The sequence below is a fragment of the Salvelinus alpinus genome, chromosome 8 (assembly GCF_045679555.1).
Source record: "Salvelinus alpinus chromosome 8, SLU_Salpinus.1, whole genome shotgun sequence".
Taxonomy (NCBI): domain Eukaryota; kingdom Metazoa; phylum Chordata; class Actinopteri; order Salmoniformes; family Salmonidae; genus Salvelinus; species Salvelinus alpinus.
In genome coordinates this window covers 5,436,644-5,450,085 of record NC_092093.1, presented here as the reverse complement: position 1 = coordinate 5,450,085, position 13,442 = coordinate 5,436,644, and the positions used below count along the sequence as shown (strand labels likewise).

General features: G+C 40.2%; 1 non-coding gene across 1 annotated transcript; it reads right to left on the bottom strand.

The window, feature by feature from the left end:
* Positions 1 to 10,341: 10,341 nt before the first annotated feature.
* Positions 10,342 to 10,424, bottom strand: trnal-cag (transfer RNA leucine (anticodon CAG)). The gene has a single exon. It is a non-coding gene; the product is annotated as a tRNA-Leu (tRNA).
* Between the last annotated feature and the right edge of the window lie 3,018 nt (positions 10,425 to 13,442).

Genomic DNA, 13,442 nt, shown 5'->3' with positions numbered 1-13,442 from the left:
ACAACTATCTGTATTAGTAAGGGATTTAACACAGAGACACCAACACAACTATCTGTATTAGTAAGGGATTTAACACCAAGACACCAACACAACTATCTGTATTAGTAAGGGATTTAACACAGAGACACCAACACAACTATCTGTATTAGTAAGGGATTTAACACCAAGAAACCAACACAACTATCTGTATTAGTAAGGGATTTAACACCAACACAACTATCTGTATTAGTAAGGGATTTAACACCAAGACAACTATCTGTATTAGTAAGAGATTTAACACCAAGACACCAACACAACTATCTGTATTAGTAAGGGATTTAACACCAACACAGTAAGGGATTTAACACCAACACAACTATCTGTATTAGTAAGGGATTTAACACCGAGACACCAACACAACTATCTGTATTAGTAAGGGATTTAACACCGAGACACCAACACAACTATCTGTATTAGTAAGGGATTTAACACAGAGACACCAACACAACTATCTGTATTAGTAAGAGATTTAACACCAACACAACTATCTGTATTAGTAAGGGATTTAACACCAACACAACTATCTGTATTAGTAAGGGATTTAACACCAAGACAACTATCTGTATTAGTAAGGGATTTAACACCGAGACACCAACACAACTATCTGTATTAGTAAGGGATTTAACACAGAGACACCAGCACAACTATCTGTATTAGTAAGGGATTTAACACCGAGACACTAACACAACTATCTGTATTAGTAAGGGATTTAACACCAAGACACCAACACAACTATCTGTATTAGTAAGAGATTTAACACCAACACAACTATCTGTATTAGTAAGGGATTTAACACCGAGACACCAACACAACTATTTTTATTAGTAAGGGATTTAACACCAAGGCACCAACACAACTATCTGTATTAGTAAGGGATTTAACACCAACACAACTATCTGTATTAGTAAGGGATTTAACACCGAGACACCAACACAACTATCTGTATTAGTAAGGGATTTAACACAGAGACACCAGCACAACTATCTGTATTAGTAAGGGATTTAACACCGAGACTCTAACACAACTATCTGTATTAGTAAGGGATTTAACACCAAGACACCAACACAACTATCTGTATTCACACCTTCCCTAATATCTTGTTCTTTCTCCTAACATTTACTTTAAATGTGTTGTTCTATCTTCAATGTTTAATTCCCTTTTTGAAAAAGACAGGTGCAAACTCTGGGCCCAAGTATTACCAGTATAGATGCATCAGATGATAATACTCACGCTTCCAACACTCATGATCCCAATCTCAGGAGATAAGAGACCCAAACTGCTTGAAAAACCCCAACGGCAGGTAGGTAATACCAACCTGATCAACCAGATCCCTACATATAGACTCCAAAGATGACAACACACCATCACCGTCTGCACACGGTGAGTAATACCAAGCGATCAGAGGACAGAAGGAAGTGTCAAGTCTGAAGCCCCATGCATCTCTCCCCGTGAGGCCTCTACTGGCAGCTATCTGCTAATCGGTTCTCTCTCTCTCTCTCCCTCTCTCTCCCCCTCTCTCTTTCTCTCTCTCCCCCCCTCCTATGCTCTCTCTCTCCTCCCTCCCTGTGAGGTCTCTTCCGCTACCTGCTAATCTGGTTGTCCTGGGTTAGGACCAGGCTAAGGATAGAACGGAAAGACTCTCTAATCGCTAACCCTCAGATCGCTACCAAATCTGCTAAGGCTTTCGGCAGACACATGGCCAGGACTTCAGCATTGCATAATCCCAGGGGGAAACAAATTTAGCACGTTTTCAACGGTACGCCACAGGGAGCCAATGGATGTCCATGACTAGGCATTATCCCGGAGGAAGCCAACCCTGTCCACGTGGGGACCTGTGGGGTTATGGTTATGCTGTTTCACACTGATCTACAGCTAGATGACCAACATCGCACATCTGGACTGAGGAGAGGGGGAGGGGCATTGGAAGTGAAATAACTGTCATCGTGGTTCATATGTCATCAGGCCGTCTTCAGAGAGACTTCGGAGAGACTTCTGAGAGTCTTCAGAGAGACTTCGGAGAGACTTCAGAGAGACTTCATATAGACTTCAGAGAGACTTCATATAGACTTCACATATCCTTCAGAGACACTTCACATAGACTTCAGAGAGACTACAGAGACTTCACATAGACTTCAGAGAGCCTTCACATAGACTTCATATAGACTTCTGAGAGACTTCAGAGATAATTAATTTAGACTTCAGAGAGACTTCACATAGACTTCTGAGAGACTTCATATAGACTTCAGAGAGACTTTGGAGATAATTAATTTAGACTTCAGAGAGACTTCAGAGAGAATTAATTTAGACTTCAGAGAGACTTCAGAGAGACTTCATATAGACTTCTGACAGACTTCAGAGAGAATTAATTTAGACTTCAGAGACTTCAGAGACTTCATATAGACTTCATACAGACTTCAGAGAGACTTCGTATAGACTTCATATAGACTTCAGACTGCCTGCTTTTATTTTAATTTTTTAAACGCAACAGAGACAAATCAAATCCAAATCAAATGCTTACTTACGAGCCCTTTCCCAACAATACAGTTAAAAAGTAAGAAAATTAACAAATAGAAGAAAAAAAATAGTAACACAATAAAATAACAATAACGAGGCTATATACAAGGAGTACCAGTAATGAGTCAGTGTACTGGTGTGCGAGGGAGTTGGGGTGAGTGATTGAGGTGATTTACATGTAGGTTTGGTTTGGTGATTGATTGAAGTACTATGTACATGTAGGTAGGGGGTGAAAAGCAGAATGCCCGGGTAGCTGTTTAATTAACTGTTTAGCAGTCTTATGGCTTTTCGGTCCCGGACTTGGCGCTCCGGTACCGCTTCCCGTGCGGTAGCAGAGAGAACAGACTGTGACTTGGGTGGCTGGAGTCTTTGACAATTCCTCTGACACCGCCTGGTATAGAGGTCCTGGATGGCAGGGAGTTCGGACCCAGTAAAACAAGCAGTGATGCAGCCAGTCAAGATGCTCTCGATGGTGCAGCTGTATAACTTTTTGAGGATCTGAGGGCCCCGTGCCAAATCTTTTCAGCCTCCTGAGGGGGAAGAGACGTGTCGTCTTCACAACTGTGTTGGTGTGTCTGGACCATGATTGGTCCTTAGTGATGTGGACACCGAGGAACTGGAAGAACTTGAAGCTCTCAATTATTTGTTCATCAGAAACCATTCGGGTCCCCTCCCTCTGTTGGGGATATGGAGCCACACAAAATATGAAGTGGTTTTGTGGAAATATTCACATAACCTTCACCACCTCACGTACAAGTATTAAATATGGTTTGACAGGAAACTGTTGGCAGGGTGTCAGTAGTTAGAATATTTTAGGCTGGGTTTCTAGGGCTATATAAATACATTTGACTTGATTTGATTAGTTAGAATATACAGTACGTAGAATATACAGTAGTTAGAATATATAGTAGGCAGTAGGTGTTTGTATACAGTAGTTAGAATATACAGTAGTTAGAATATATAGTAGGCAGTAGGTGTTTGTATACAGTAGTTAGAATATACAGTAGTTAGAATATACAGTAGTTAGAATATATAGTAGGCAGTATATTGAAGATACAGTAGATAGAATATATTGTAGGTAGAATATATAGTAGGCAGTATATAGAATATACAGTAGTTAGAATATACAGTAGTTAGAATATACAGTAGTTAGAATATACAGTAGTTAGAATATATAGTAGGCAGTAGTTAGAATATACAGTAGTTAGAATATATAGTAGGCAGTATATAGAATATACAGTAGATAGAATATACAGTAGGTAGAATATACAGTAGGTAGAATATACAGTAGGCAGTAGGTAGAATATACAGTAGATAGAATATATAGTAGGTAGAATATACAGTAGGTAGAATATACAGTAGGCAGTAGGTAGAATATACAGTAGGTAGAATATACAGTAGGCAGTAGGTAGAATATACAGTAGGCAGTAGGTAGAATATACAGTAGGTAGAATATACAGTAGGTAGTAGGTAGAATATACAGTAGGCAGTAGGTAGAATATACAGTAGATAGAATATATAGTAGGTAGAATATACAGTAGGCAGTAGTTAGAATATACAGTAGGTAGAATATACAGTAGGCAGTAGGTAGAATATACAGTAGATAGAATATATTGTAGGCAGTAGGTAGAATATACAGTACTCAAAGGCAAACGTCACCCTTACAGTGGCTAACATTGAGAGTTAAGTAACTGAATAAGTTATTCAACTAATTGAATAAGTAGACAAATCTCATCCAATCAAGTCCTTGCATCACAAACGCCAGTTAGCCTACATGTGATTAGCATACAGGTCTTACTGCTACGGTAACGTGCTGCTGAATCTACAATGGAGGACGCCAGTCTCTGACTTGACAGAGATTACATTTACATTTTGGAGAATTAGTGGACACTCTTATCCAGAGCGTCTTACAGTTAGTGCATTCAACTAAGCTCAGGTACAGTGGCACAGACACAGAAATATAATGAGAACACGGTCAAAGAAAAGAAAATGACCTTTTGACTCATTGCTGTAAACTAGCCACTCCAATAGCTGCAGGAAGAAAAATACAAAAACACCACAGAAGGAAAGGGGAAGCAGACGGCAGGACCACCCCTGTCCCGCTCCTTTCTGGTGGCTGTGTGAGATTCTGCTAAGAGAAGAGCAAGTGCTTGATGGTCACCGGGCTGCCCACACCGACTCTCACTCCTTAACACAAACAAACTCTCAAAAATATCTGCCTCCTGTCTTAACTAGCTTGTCAAGGTCGGCGTGGGGTCGGTGTGGGGTCGGCGTTGGGTGTGGGCTGCTCTGACTCATGGGAGGCAGAGACCCCTGTTGAGCCTCACTGCTTTGACAAAGGAACTGGTAATGATGTCATCCACCCACGTCCACTGAGAGGGCTTTCCTGAGCCAATCACAACGGAAATGGAAATGAGTGAGAGAGATCCAGACCCCCAAGACATTCTAACCTCTCACCATTACAACAACACGATGAGGGAGAAAGTTCCAGACCCCCCCAAGACATTTTAACACGATGAGGGAGAAAGTTCCAGACCCCCAAAGACATTCTAACCTCTCACCATTACAACAACACGATGAGGGAGAAAGTTCCAGACCCCCAAGACATTTTAACACGATGAGGGAGAAAGTTCCAGACCCCCAAAAACATTTTAACACGATGAGGGAGAAAGTTCCAGACCTCCAAAGACATGTTAACACGACGAGGGCGAAAGTTCCAGACCCCCAAAGACATTTTAACACGATGAGGGAGAAAGTTCCAGACCCTCAAAGACATTTTAACACGATGAGGGAGAAAGTTCCAGACCCCCAAAGACATTTTAACACGATGAGGGAGAAAGTTCCAGACCCCCAAAGACATTTTAACACGATGAGGGAGAAAGTTCCAGACCCCCCAAAGACATTTTAACACGATGAGGGAGAAAGTTCCAGACACCCAAAGACATTTTAACACGATGAGGGAGAAAGTTCCAGACCCCCAAAGACATTTTAACACGATGAGGGAGAAAGTTCCAGACCCCCAAAGACATTTTAACACGATGAGGGAGAAAGTTCCAGACCCTCAAAGACATTTTAACACGATGAGGGAGAAAGTTCCAGACCCCCAAAGACATTTTAACACGATGAGGGAGAAAGTTCCAGACCCCCCAAAGACATTTTAACACGATGAGGGAGAAAGTTCCAGACCCTCAAAGACATTTTAACACGATGAGGGAGAAAGTTCCAAACACCCAAAGACATTTTAACATGATGAGGGAGAAAGTTCCAGACCCCAAAAACATTTTAACACGATGAGGGAGAAAGTTCCAGACCCCAAAAACATTTTAACCTCTCACCATTACAACAACACAATGAGGGAGAAAGTTCCAGACCCCCCAAAGACATTTTAACACGATGAGGGAGAAAGTTCCAGACCCTCAAAGACATTTTAACACGATGAGGGAGAAAGTTCCAGACCCCCAAAGACATTTTAACACGATGAGGGAGAAAGTTCCAGACCCCCCAAAGACATTTTAACACGATGAGGGAGAAAGTTCCAGACCCTCAAAGACATTTTAACACGATGAGGGAGAAAGTTCCAGACACCCAAAGACATTTTAACATGATGAGGGAGAAAGTTCCAGACCCCAAAAACATTTTAACACGATGAGGGAGAAAGTTCCAGACCCCAAAAACATTTTAACCTCTCACCATTACAACAACACAATGAGGGAGAAAGTTCCAGACCCCCCAAAGACATTTTAACACGATTAGGGAGAAAGTTCCAGACCCCCAAAGACATTTTAACACGATGAGGGAGAAAGTTCCAGACCCCCAAGACATTATAACACGATGAGGGAGAAAGTTCCAGACCCCCAAAGACATTTTAACACGATGAGGGAGAAAGTTCCAGACCCCCAAAGACATTTTAACACGATGAGGGATAAAGTTCCAGACCCCAAAAGACATTTTAACACGATGAGGGAGAAAGTTCCAGACCCCCAAAGACATTTTAACACGATGAGGGAGAAAGTTCCAGACCCCCAAGACATTATAACACGATGAGGGAGAAAGTTCCAGACCCTCAAAGACATTTTAACACGATGAGGGAGAAAGTTCCAGACACCCAAAGACATTTTAACATGATGAGGGAGAAAGTTCCAGACCCCAAAAACATTTTAACACGATGAGGGAGAAAGTTCCAGACCCCAAAAACATTTTAACCTCTCACCATTACAACAACACAATGAGGGAGAAAGTTCCAGACCCCCCAAAGACATTTTAACACGATGAGGGAGAAAGTTCCAGACCCTCAAAGACATTTTAACACGATGAGGGAGAAAGTTCCAGACCCCCCAAAGACATTTTAACACGATGAGGGAGAAAGTTCCAGACCCTCAAAGACATTTTAACACGATGAGGGAGAAAGTTCCAGACACCCAAAGACATTTTAACATGATGAGGGAGAAAGTTCCAGACCCCAAAAACATTTTAACACGATGAGGGAGAAAGTTCCAGACCCCAAAAACATTTTAACCTCTCACCATTACAACAACACAATGAGGGAGAAAGTTCCAGACCCCCCAAAGACATTTTAACACGATTAGGGAGAAAGTTCCAGACCCCCAAAGACATTTTAACACGATGAGGGAGAAAGTTCCAGACCCCCAAGACATTATAACACGATGAGGGAGAAAGTTCCAGACCCCCAAAGACATTTTAACACGATGAGGGAGAAAGTTCCAGACCCCCAAAGACATTTTAACACGATGAGGGATAAAGTTCCAGACCCCCAAAGACATTTTAACACGATGAGGGAGAAAGTTCCAGACCCCCAAAGACATTTTAACACGATGAGGGAGAAAGTTCCAGACCCCCAAGACATTATAACACGATGAGGGAGAAAGTTCCAGACCCCCAAGACATTATAACACGATGAGGGAGAAAGTTCCAGACACCCAAAGACATTTTAACACGATGAGGGAGAAAGTGTTAAGAAACATATTCTACTCTTATTTACAATAAAATTGACTCCAAAATGACACAATACATTATTTCCCATTCATTTATATGGTGCAAATGCATCCAACCAATTTGTAGTCACAAGCTTGACGTAGTCATTGCCTGCTATGAATATGGGACCGAATACTTAACTTTTTACTACTTTAATACACATATACAGTGGGGAGAGCAAGTATTTGATACACTGCCGATTTTGCAGGTTTTCCTACTTACAAAGCATGTAGAGGTCTGTAATTTTTTATCATAGGTACACTTCAACTGTGAGAGACGGAATCTAAAACAAAAATCCAGAAAATCACATTGTATGATTTTAAATCCAAAGTACTGGAGTACAGAGCCAAAACAATAAAACATGTCACTGTCCCAATACTGTTGGAGCTCCCTGTAAAATCATACATGTTGATACATGATGAAACGGTGATGTTGAGTCTGTATTGAACGGCTGTACACGATGTTCTACTAGGCGTTTCCTGGTTTTTCTCTCAAGTTCTCTACAGTACAGAATATGGTTGGTTGTTGAGCCGGCCTACAGTACAGAATATGGTTGGTTGTTGAGCCGGCCTACAGTACAGAATATGGTTGGTTGTTGAGCCGGCCTACAGTACAGAATATGGTTGGTTGTTGAGCCGGCCTACAGTACAGAATATGGTTGGTTGTTGAGCCGGCCTACAGTACAGAATATGGTTGGTTGTTGATACATGATGAAACGGTGATGTTCAGTCTGTATTGAACGCCCGTACACGATGTTCTACACGTGTCACTGTCCCAGTACTGTTGGAACTCACTGTGTCGTCACGAATTGGGTGTGGGAACGTCCTGATGATGTCCACGTGGACTACAGAAACATTCACCATTTAGGGCACCGACAGCTGTTAGGGTAGCTAGCTAGCATGCTAACTTTAGCTAACTATCTTGCTAAGCCTTTGTTGACTATCTAACTTGCTTACCTGACCGTGGGACAGACAAAACTGGTCATCAATGTTCCACTGGACATCATAAGGTGAATGCACCAACTTGTAAGTCGCTCTGGATAAGAGCGTCTGCTAAATTACTTAAATGTAAATGTAAATGTAATGTTAGTTTCTCACACTCGCGACTCTGACTCTCTATTGGTTACACGAACTCTTAACCTCCTATTCCTATTCTAACCAACTCTCACCGGCTTTGTATTCACGTTACCTGATGAAATTGCTGTACAATATGATATTGTTACCATCTGATGCACATTCAAATGTCATTAAAAATCAACACTGCAGAGTTTTCCCTCTCCTCTGCCGTGCCCTGATTGTATTACTGCTGATGATATCTGGAAATGTTCCCCCAAGTACTTGGGAATATGGCTAGACAGGAGTATGGCTAGACAGTACACTGTCCTTCTCTCAGCATATATCAAAGCTGCAGGCTAAAGTTAAATCTAGACTTGGTTTCCTCTATCGTAATCGCTCCTCTTTCACCCCAGCTGCCAAACTAACCCTGATTCAGATGACCATCCTACCCATGATAGATTACGGAGACATCATTTATAGATCGGCAGGTAAGGGTGCTCTCGAGCGGCTAGATGTTCTTTACCATTCGGCCATCAGATTTGCCACCAATGCTCCTTATAGGAAACGTCACTGCACTCTATACTCCTCTGTAAACTGGTCATCTCTGCATACCCAACGAAAGCCCCATATACTACCCACCACTGCGACCTGTACGCTCTCGTTGGCTGGCCCTCGCTTCATACTCGTCGCCAAACCCACTGGCTCCAGGTCATCTACAAGACCCTGCTAGGTAAAGTCCCCCCTTATCTCAGCTCGCTGGTGACCATAGCAGCACCCACCTGTAGCACGTGCTCCAGCAGGTATATCTCTCTGGTCACCCCCAAAACCAATTCTTCCTTTGGCCGCCTCTCCTTCCAATTCTCTGCTGCCAATGACTGGAACGAACTACAAAAATCTCTGACACTGGAAACACTTATCTCCCTCACTAGCTTTAAGCACCAGCTGTCAGAGCAGCTCACAGATTACTGCACCTGTACATAGCCCATCTATAATTTAGCCCAAACAACTACCTCTTTCCCTACTGTATTTATTTATTTATTTTGCTCCTTGGCACCCCATTATTTCTATCTCTACTTTTGCACATTCTTCCACTGCAAATCTACCATTCCAGTGTTTTACTTGCTATATTGTATTTACTTCGTCACCATGGCTTTTTTTTTTTTGCCTTCACCTCCCTTATCACACCTCATTTGCTCACATTGTATATAGATACATTTTTCTACTGTATTATTGACTATATGTTTGTTTTACTCCATGTGTAACTCTGTGTTGTTGTATGTGTCGAACTGCTTTGCTTTATCTTGGCCAGGTCGCAATTGTAAATGAGAACTTGTTCTCAACTTGCCTACCTGGTTAAATAAAGGTGAAATACATTTTTAAAAACCACTGGTTGATGCTTATTTATAAAAACCCTGCTAGGCCTAACCCGCTATCTGAAATATCTCATTATTTATTTTTTACTTTCATAATAAACAAATATAAAAGAGAAAAGTAGTCAGTTTAAAACAATTCAGGGTCACAAATAGGGGACAGTGAAATTTTGTGGTGGATGGTGGTGGTTGCTGTAGGCACCTATTTCAGCAGCACTTTCAACACAGGCTATAAGAGATCAATTGAAACTTTCAATTAAAATTAGTATTTTACATGTATGGTTACAGGTAATGCTTTATTAATAGGTTATGTATAAAGGAAATGCTTACTAGCACGGATTTTAGGTGAAACGGGAGAGAAAAAAAAGTGTTGTCAGAAGTGGGATTCGAACCCACGCCTCCAGAGGAGACTGCGACCTGAACGCAGCGCCTTAGACCGCTCGGCCATCCTGACTACGTAGAATAGCCCGCAGTTTAATCTGGTTTTAAAGGGTTATATCGATAAAGTAATCTATAAGACATTAACTAAATACAGATATAGCAGCTAAAGCTTGTTAAAATTGTTTAACACTAGCTTACTAATGCTAACGTTAGCTTAGCTGCTATTGCATATCAATGGCTTACCCGGTATTATTTAGCAAGCCATCTAACTAGTCATTTTAACAGGAGCTTCAGCTTGCCTGAACCACGGTGATGCACCGTTCAAATACACAACAACTTTTGTCGTTGTGTATTTGTGATAAAAGGCAGCTTTCTGCTGGCTACCACATTTATTTGACTCAATAGATATTTCTAGCTTGCTGGTTAAATAAGAGGCCGTTGAGAGAACAAGCTATGGAGCGTTCCTCCGTGACCGTGGGGCTCTCTCCTTTAGTTAGCTATGCTCGATCTGCCATGACGTCCGGTGAAGGACCACCACACAAAAAACCTACGTTTTATAAAGTATTATGTTTTGAAGCAAACAGTATAAAATGTTAAAAAATGCACAATAATCATGGTGCCTATAATTTACCGAAGCAGGTAAATCTAAGCACCTAGCAGAAATTGGTCAGTAGACTAATAATACTGTAAGGACCCTGGGTTTATATGCTCGGATATCGAATGTGCCACTCGAGTTTGCTTTTGAGGCACAGTCAATAGCGCGCTGGACTTCGGGCTAGAAGGTCGAGGGTACGAGACCTGCTCCCTGCCTGTTTCATTACAATACTGTCATAAACGGCATGACAATTTTGTCATTCTAAAGTTTAAAAAAGGTCAATGTAGAATAGTTTCTAAAGCCCCAGGGAAAGCTTCCTGGCCTTTTAAAAGAGCAAACCCTGTCCAAAGACACTGTAGTCTAGTTCATAAGGTGTTTTAATTGTTCCTCTTTAATTCCAATACAAGCCCATTCCATAAACCAAATATTCAAAATTTTAATAACTAAAAAATAAGTGGACTTCAGGATAATTTGGTATTAAAACTGTATTACTAAACTGAGAGAGTATTACTAAACTGAGAGAGTATTACTCAACTGAGAGAGTATTACTAAACTGAGAGAGTATTACTAAACTGAGAGAGTATTACTAAACTGAGAGAGTATTACTCAACTGAGAGAGTATTACTGAACTGAGGGAGTATTACAAAACTGAGAGAGTATTACTAAACTGAGAGAGTATTACTAAACTGAGAGAATATTACTAAACTGAGAGAATATTACTAAACTGAGAGAATATTACTAAACTGAGAGAGTATTACTAAACTGGGTGAGTATTACTAAACTGAGAGAATATTACTAAACTGAGAGAGTATTACTAAACTGAGAGAGTATTACTCAACTGGGAGAGTATTACTAAACTGAGAGAATATTACTAAACTGAGAGAATGACTAAACTGAGAGAGTATTACTAAACTGAGAGAATGACTAAACTGAGAGTATCACTAAACAGAGAGTATTACTAAACTGAGAGACTATTACTAAACTGAGAGAGTTTTACTAAACTGAGAGACTATTACTAAACAGAGAGAGCTAAGAGTATTACTAAACCGAGAGAGTATTACTAAACCGAGAGAGTATTACTAAACTGAGAGAGTATTACTCAACTGAGAGAGTATTACTGAACTGAGGGAGTATTACAAAACTGAGAGAGTATTACTAAACTGAGAGAGTATTACTAAACTGAGAGAGTATTACTAAACTGAAAGAATATTACTAAACTGAGAGAATATTACTAAACTGAGAGAATATTACTAAACTGAGTATTACTAAACTGAGAGAATATTACTAAACTGAGAGAGTATTACTAAACTGAGAGAGTATTACTCAACTGGGAGAGTATTACTAAACTGAGAGAATATTACTAAACTGAGAGAGTATTTCTAAACTGAGAGAGTATTACTAAACTGAGAGAATGACTAAACTGAGAGTATTACTAAACAGAGAGTATTACTAAACTGAGAGAGTATTACTAACCCGAGAGAGTATTACTAAACTGAGAGAGTATTACTCAACTGAGAGAGTTTTACTAAACTGAGAGAGTACTACTCAACTGAGAGAGTATTACTAAACTGAGAGAGTATTACTAGACTGAGAAAGCTGAGGGAGTATTACTAGACCGAGAGAGTATTACTCAACTGAGAGAGTATTACTAAATTGAGAGAGTATTACTAAACTGAGAGAGAATTACTAGACTGAGAGAGCTGGGAGAGTATTACTAGACTGAGAGAGTATTACTAGACTGAGAAAGCTGAGGGAGTATTACTAGACTGAGAGAGTATTACTAAACTGAAAGAGTATTACTCAACTGGGAGAGTATTACTAAACTGAGAGAGTGTTACTAAACTGAGAGAGTATTACTAAACTGAGAGAGTATACCAACTCAACTGAGAGAGTATTACTAAACTGAGAGACTGTTACTAGACTGAGAGAGTATTACTAAACTGAGAGAGTATTACTAAACAGAGAGTATTACTAAACTGAGAGAGTACTACTCAACTGAGAGAGTATTACTAAACTGAGAGAGTATTACTAGACTGAGAAAGCTGAGGAAGAATTTCTAGACTGAGAGAGAATTACTAGACTGAGAGAGTATTACTCAACTGAGAGAGTATTACTAAACTGAGAGAGTATTACTAAACTGAGAGAGTATTACTAAACTGAGAGAGTATTGCTCAACTGAGAGAGTATTACTAAACTGAGAGAACTGAGAGAGTATTACTAAACTGAGAGAGTATTACTAAACAGAGAGAGTATTACTAAACTGAGAGAGTATTACTAAACAGAGAGAACATTACTAAACAGAGAGAATATTACTAAACTGAGAGAATATTACTAAACTGAGAGAGTATTACTAAACTGAGAGAGCTGAGAGAGTATTACTAAACTGAGAGAATATTACTAAACTGAGAGAGTAGTAGTAAACTGAGAGAGTATTACTAACTCGAGAGAGTATTACTAGACTGAGAGAGTATTACTAAACTGAGAGAGTATTACTAA